This window comes from Notothenia coriiceps, unplaced genomic scaffold (assembly GCF_000735185.1).
Source record: "Notothenia coriiceps isolate Sejong01 unplaced genomic scaffold, NC01 NC01_scaffold00021276, whole genome shotgun sequence".
NCBI lineage: Eukaryota > Metazoa > Chordata > Actinopteri > Perciformes > Nototheniidae > Notothenia > Notothenia coriiceps.
In genome coordinates this window covers 1-7,219 of record NW_011353977.1, presented here as the reverse complement: position 1 = coordinate 7,219, position 7,219 = coordinate 1, and the positions used below count along the sequence as shown (strand labels likewise).

Below are 7,219 nucleotides of genomic sequence, written 5' to 3'. Positions count from 1 at the left end.
GGGAGGGGGGTGAACAGTTTGTGTCCAGGGTGGGAGAGGTCGGCCACTATCTTCCCTGCCCGCCTCAGGGTCCTGGAGGCGTGCAGGTCGTGGAGGGCTGGCAGATTGCAGCCGATCACCCTCTCTGCAGAGCGGATGATTCATTGTGTAAATTAGCTTATATATAAGTTAAACTAACCTTCACTGTCAATATGTTTTGGGTATTAGATTTGGTCATTTTATAGTTGTGGTGGTCAGGTACTACAGTTTATTGTTAGAGCTGTTATTGACGCCTTACCTTTGTCACAGGAAGAAAATATATAAGGCAAATATGTGTTATGCTTTTGCTGAACCTTTCCATAATGAACAGGATTATAATTTGTGTCCTTCTGCTGCTCAGTGCCTCCATGTTTGGGACCTGGATGTTCGGGGATACCACAGCGGCCTGTGGCGGCTCTTCAGGAAAAGAAATCATGTCCTCGTGGTTGCTGTGCCAATCTCCCCATACTCGTGAGTAAACTCAATTTATGTGTCAGCTATACCTTTGTTCGTAAAGATTGCATGGTCCGCCCTCTGTACATTTCCTCGTCTGTCTATGTTTCAGTTACACATTTGAAATGAAAACATTTCAAAATGTCACAATTGTATTTGTGTCAAATAAGCAGATACTACTCTACTACTGCTGAAATACAACATATTGCAAGAATGAGGGTCGATCATTAGCTTTAAAGGGTGATCTGCAGTATTGCATCTTGTGGCTTCAGATGGTACTGCGTACAAAAAGCAGACCTGAGGCTAAATCATCTAAAAAATCTGGTTAATGAAAGCTTGGGGAAAAGATTCGCCTCATTTTCATGTTGCTCCTCGGTGTGTTTGAGGCACTTGCCTTTACGGTTAGCTGTATTGGTTAAAGTGCGTCTGCTCACTCAGACACTTAACTTAAGTGTAATAACTCATTAGATCTGTGTTTGTTCCAGAACTCACATCCCTGCTTAAATAATATTGAAACAATGGTTGTGTGATCATGGAAACTGGGTGTAGTACCCAGGCGTCTCCACATAGAAATCAAGTTTTGACGATAACTCGTACATGAATCCATAACGCAAAATGTGGAAGATGAGACCCAAAAAACGAACGACCCAACAACAAACATTACTAATCTTCAGCTTGACTTTGATACTTTTTTGGCTGTGGACAATTATTTTTGTATCTTGTGTCTGCTCTTTTTGTCTTTTGTAGTTTAATTTAAGCAGATGTATTCATAGTAAATCAGCAACAACCATTGTTTCTATTTGTTTTTGTTGCCATACGGTAGGTGAAAAATGACAATTCCAACAGATAACCTTCCCCCAACGCAGCAGCAAACACAAATCTCACTATATTTCCTTTTTCTCATCTTTCTCCACTGCCTGTCCACTCTCTGTCTCCTTCTTCCTGTCTCTCCATCTCTGTCTCACCACCTAGTGAGAAGAAACCAACCGGTGTCACTCCCATTCAGTTAGATCCTCCACCCAAAGAAGAGGGAGCCGTGGTGGATCAGGTGTAGCCCGATGTTACACTCTGTCGCACACATGCACACTACAACCAGCCCAGGCCTTAACGACAACAACAACCACTAAAAATCCAGCCTGGGACCCACAAAAGACGTTCTGGCGAGGGGGCACCTGGGAAATGGAGTTTCTTATTTTTCAACGAAAGAGGGGTTAACACTACAATCTGCACTAATACATCCGTCCAACAGCTTGAGGAGGAACGTAGTTGCAAAAAACAGGTTTTGGTGACTGAACAACCGAGACAGTATACGACTGTCAACAGCTGTCTTTTTCTGTTGCCGTGACAACTGTGACGGCTCCACGGTCTCTTACATTTCATTTCAAGCTGTGACTTTTTCAGCGTCAATGGTACAAATGACGCAAATCAAACACTCACCACATTTCGGAGGTTGTTGTGTTTTTTTAACTACTACTTTTTGTACATACGTTTTAACTTATCTCTATTTATTTTACATCTATCAATCAAAAAAGGAGTTTAGTGGTTTGTTTGCTATTTTCTTTTCTTTTTTAAATATCCACTTTTATCAAGATTGGTGCATTTTTTTTTTTTAAAAGCCTAACGTTTACAGATAATGAAATAATAATGTATATACATGCCTATATATATTTTTTAACGAAAATGTAAAGGGTCAGCATCTTTTTAAGCGTTAGATATTGAGTTTGATTGAAAGAGCTCATAACAGACCTGTGGGATTCAACTAATTTACTGCTCGGGTCAGCCTGATCAGGTTTCATGAGGAAAACTCTACGGTGGCTAATAAGGGATATTCATGCTTTTAAATTCAAACAAAACAAATTATTAAAACAATTATCTTTGCTAATTATACATTTTTGATCAGATGGTTCCTCATATATTTTATTTAATGACATTTTTGCTTACAAATAGAAGAAGTTCATGCTTAGCTATTTGTGCTTTCAGCAACACACACAAAAGTAAATGTGTCTTTATTTTTAATTAAGAAATAGGACAGGAAAAGTATAGTTTGGGGGGTAAGTGTTGAAAGTCAAAACTTTCAAAAGATACCCAGTTCTTAACATTTAAACTACAAAAATAATTATTAACCTCAAAACAAATCATAAAATAAAATGTTCTAGTTTAATTTTAGTCGTCTCTATTTTGGAAAAAACTGTCCTTTTTTCTTCAAGTTAAAAAAAATAAACATTTCAGTCTTACAAGTCACTGCATATTATCTTTTAAAATGAGCCTGTTCTCTGTGTTGGCCAGAACGTTGTGACTTTACACGGTTATACCCTTTCGGTGCAATACAGAAAGCTCATCTAGGTGTTTGCAGACTGCAGGAAACTGACTGCTTCCATTGCTGAACTATTTAAGAGCCACAGAACATACACACATTCGAGGGCCTTTGTGTGTTTTATGAATTAAAACAACTGCTGTCCTCGAATCGAATAGCAGCAGGGTGAACTCATCTTTTTTTACAGCTGACAAAGTGATTTTGTTATTTGCCTTATGATCAGTTTTCTGTGGTTAAGAAGTTGGGAGGTTCTAAAACATAAACGTCCATATGTCAACAACTGTATTGATACCCCAATATATGACAGTTAACATCTTTATACACAAAATAAGAAAGATCATGGTTGCTGCTATAGTATTAGGGTGAGTACAAATATCCAAATTGATCAAATTATGTCAGCGACTCTCACACCTGTCCTTACCAAGAGTTTTTATTTTCTTGTTCTATCACACACTTCATTTAGCTTTTTATTTAAATGTCCAGCTGATGTAACACTACCGACTAAATGAATGAGTGTGTGATTCCAGCTTCAATGCATCGATCAGAGTGGTTTGATTTTAATATTTGTATCTGTGTGCCCAGAGAAGAACATTAACTCTCTGCAGTCTGACAAAACCACTGACTCAGCAGTATTGCAGGCCGTGTCGTGACTGAATTCATCTCTGTTTCATTAAGACATTGAAGAGGTAGAATCTGCCTACTTCATGAGCTAGTTTCATTTTTGTCTTTTCATTTCACTTTTCTTTTGTGTGCTTCTTGTAGTTTAGTCAATAAATAAAATCCCTTTCTCCTCAGCAATACAGTTGATTTTGTGTTATGCTGTGAGATCATTTGGAGAATTCTGCAACGTTCATTCGATGGGTTTCGGGTGCAGTTCCACATATGTTTCAGTTCCTTTTATCTTTTATCATGATGAATGAATAAAGATGTTTTTTACTGACGTTTCATAGTGGTACTCCTACTTTCCCCCGTTTGAGGTCATACCGTACTGTATGTTATTGAAATAATTCATACAGAAGGATTTATTATTAGTGCATATTATTCATGAAATAAACTTGGAGCTGCTGTTTTTCTTAGCTCAGATTTCTGTACTCGCGTGGCCTTGTGCTGCCTGCAGATTTCCCCAGAGAGCTCCAGGCAGAGCAACGGCGAGAGGAAACGCATGCGGCGAGGGAAATGTATGCAAATCCTCGGGGCTCGGTGGATTTCTGCAGCCGCTGCGGTATACCAAGGACAAATGCTGCTTCCTGCCCTTTGAGCTCTGACTTTCATAACCTGTGATATAATAAAACCGCAAAGATTTAGCTAGGATTAACGTCAAAGTCCGATTTATTGAAATAACTTCTGGTTTTATTACATTTTGCATCTTTTTAAAGCCTGGTGTTTGAGATTTACATTTTCAGAGGTGGTTTTCCCATCTTCAAAGGAGTCTTTGTTCCGCTTTTGTTTCACTTCTGTGTGAAATGCAGATTGAAACCTGACATTTGGTAGCTCAGTTGGCTTTCTGTCAAACTTATGATGGTGTTTGGTAACTCACTGCAGACTTTTAAAGTTTTTCTTTTGGGATGTACAAAGGGCCAACGATCTCCCATGATGCCATGATGGTGGGACTTGACTCCTTTTGGCTAGTCGAGTCTGGTTTAGATTTATAATAAACAAGTTTCAAGTCAAAATACAAGTTCATAAGCAAGTCTTTAATGTCTCTAATCGCTGACGACTTGAATGACTAAACTATTTCCTTTCAAAAATGGCGACATCCTTCAAGTCCTTTCCATGGAGAGGTATAATAATCAAAAATACAAAACAGCTTATCACTCATGAGTTTATATTTTTTGCAAAGTAAAGTATTTAAGGCAGTAAAATCCATGCAAGTCACGTCTTGACTCAAGGTTTTTAATTTCCTTCTCATGTGTAGGCTCCAAGTTGTCACATCCTCTACAGCTCTGGACCGACAGCCAAGCTTTAGATCATGACCCTTATGATGTGACGGAACTGCCATGGTATCTAAACTTAAGATTGAAAGACAAAATATTTACCCAAAAGTCCACGTTACTAACTGAAGAGTGTAAAGACAAATATTTTGGATTTACCAGGCAAGTAGCATCAAACCAAGATACCCTCTCAAGTTGCATCAGAGGAAAGCATCCAGGGTGTGTGGGCTAATGAATACAGAAGTCAGGATATTTTGGCTTCTGGCTGCATCAGTTATGTTTTTTTTGTTGCTGCAGTTCTAAGTCACTGGATTCCTCTTTTAAGTATGACCCAAATTCAAGAACTGAGCTAAATTAAATAAGTTATTTAAGAATGCCGAATAATAATAATAATAATGCATCTTTTGGTGGACATATTACTTGAATTCTTATGTTTAATTATCTTATGTTATCTTTTATTGCACATTCTTAGTTCTTATTATATACTATGTTATATTTTATTTTAATATATTTTTATTTTATTCATTATGATGGAACAACTGTCACAAAAAACTATTATTTCTGATGTTAATTAATCTGGTGAGGAAGCCGATTCTGACACTTCCTGTACAGTAGTTGTTTCTGGTTCATTACAATTGGGTCTATTGTGTCCATCTCATCGGTTGCTCAATATAACACTGTACCCACAATAATGCTAAGATCTGGGAGCATGGTAACATTGCAACAAGAACTATTTGGATCAGATCGGGTTTTAAACCAACTCGCTTTCTTTTTGTTAGTTACAAACTCTCTTCCTTCTTTACATCTTCTCACTATTACCTGTCTCCCATTTGTTTCCAGATGTCATCAACTAAAGACTGCAAGATATTATCATTACTGCTATAACAAAAGAACAAAACGACAAACATAAGAACCAATTTGTTATACACCAGAATTATTCATTTTTACTGGAAACAGTCCATTCTGATTGGAAACAGCTGAGGGTGCATGAACCCACCCAGGTGGACATCCATCACACTGACAGGGACCTCACTACTGTTAATGAAGTCTGTCATGTGTGTTTGGGAGCTGATGTCACTGTTTGTGTTTGTGAACCTGTCGGCTGGAGAAAATTTGAATCAGGTCTAATTATGATGGATTTTACGACTGAGGGTAAACGCAATTCTGTGTATGTGTTGGGGGGTATGTGTGTGTGTTGCACTAACTGACAGTTCCATATTGTCATGTAGCACTTCCCCCCCCCCACACATGAAGCTTTTGTTTCCTTCTTACACACAAACACATACCAATGGCTGTCATCACCAGCTCCAAACCCAGCCATTTGTGCCTGTCAGTCAGAAGTCGCTAGTTCGTATCGGTGTGTGTGTGTGTATTCGCCGCCTTTCAAATGTCATTTTTGACCTATTGAGCATTCTGATGAGCCGAGCTCAGAGGCTGATGGCTGAGATGTAGATGGAATATTGATTTTGTTGGTGTGTGAGAGATAGGAGTGCCGGGGGTTATTGTTAAACATGGAGCTCAGAAGCACTGAGATGATGACAGATTTAACTCTAAATACCTTGCAGGTGTATAATTGGATGTAAAACAGAACGTATTTTGTCTTCTCGCGGTTTGTCTTCATTTATACATGCCTTGTTTTTGCCATGGTGTGGCCAAAGCTGAATTTATATTTCAACAAAGGTTATTTTAAATTGCTTAATGAAACACACATTAAAAGATCAAATTCGATAAAACGGAGGTAAGAGAACAAAGTCACCTTGCCTTTATCTTTTATTAATATATGCTATAATTATCCCTATTTAATCTCTTGAAACACATTTTATTGACTTCAACCTTATCTTAAAATGATGTATCTTCATATATACAGTGGGGCAAAAAAGTATTTAGTCAGCCACCAATTTTGCAAGTTCTCCCACTTAAAAAGATGAGAGAGGCCTGTAATTTTCATCCTAGGCATACCTCAACTATGAGACAAAATGAGAAAAAAAAATCCAGAAAATCACATTGTCTGATTTTTAAAGACTTTATTTGCAAATTATGGTGGAAAATAAGTATTTGGTCAATAACAAAAGTTCATCTCAATACTTTGTTATATACCCTTAATGACAGAGGTCAAAGGTTTTCTGTAAGTCTTCACAAGGTTTTCACACACTGTTGCTGGTATTTTGGCCCATTCCTCCATGCAGATCTCCTCTAGAGCAGTGATGTTTTGGGGCTGTCGCTGGGCAACACGGACTTTCAACTCCCTCCAAAGATTTTCTATGGGGTTGAGATCTGGAGATTGGCTAGGCCACTCCAGGACCTTGAAATGCTTCTTATGAAGCCACTCCTTCGTTGCCCGGGCGGTGTGTTTGGGATCATTGTCATGCTGAAAGACCCAGCCACGTTTCATCTTCAATGCCCTTGCTGATGGAAGGAGGTTGTCACTCAAAATCTCATGATACATGGCCCCATTCATTCTTTCCTTTACACGGATCAGTCGTCCTGGTCCCTTTGCAGAAAA

At 38.4% G+C, this 7,219-nt stretch overlaps 1 long non-coding RNA gene across 1 annotated transcript; it reads left to right on the top strand.

Moving 5' to 3' along the window:
* The first annotated feature begins 300 nt into the window (after nt 1-300).
* On the top strand, nt 301-3,730 carry LOC104953185 (uncharacterized). The gene is made up of 2 exons (XR_799187.1): nt 301-489; nt 1,444-3,730. It is a non-coding gene; the product is annotated as an uncharacterized lncRNA (long non-coding RNA).
* The last annotated feature ends 3,489 nt before the right edge of the window (nt 3,731-7,219 follow it).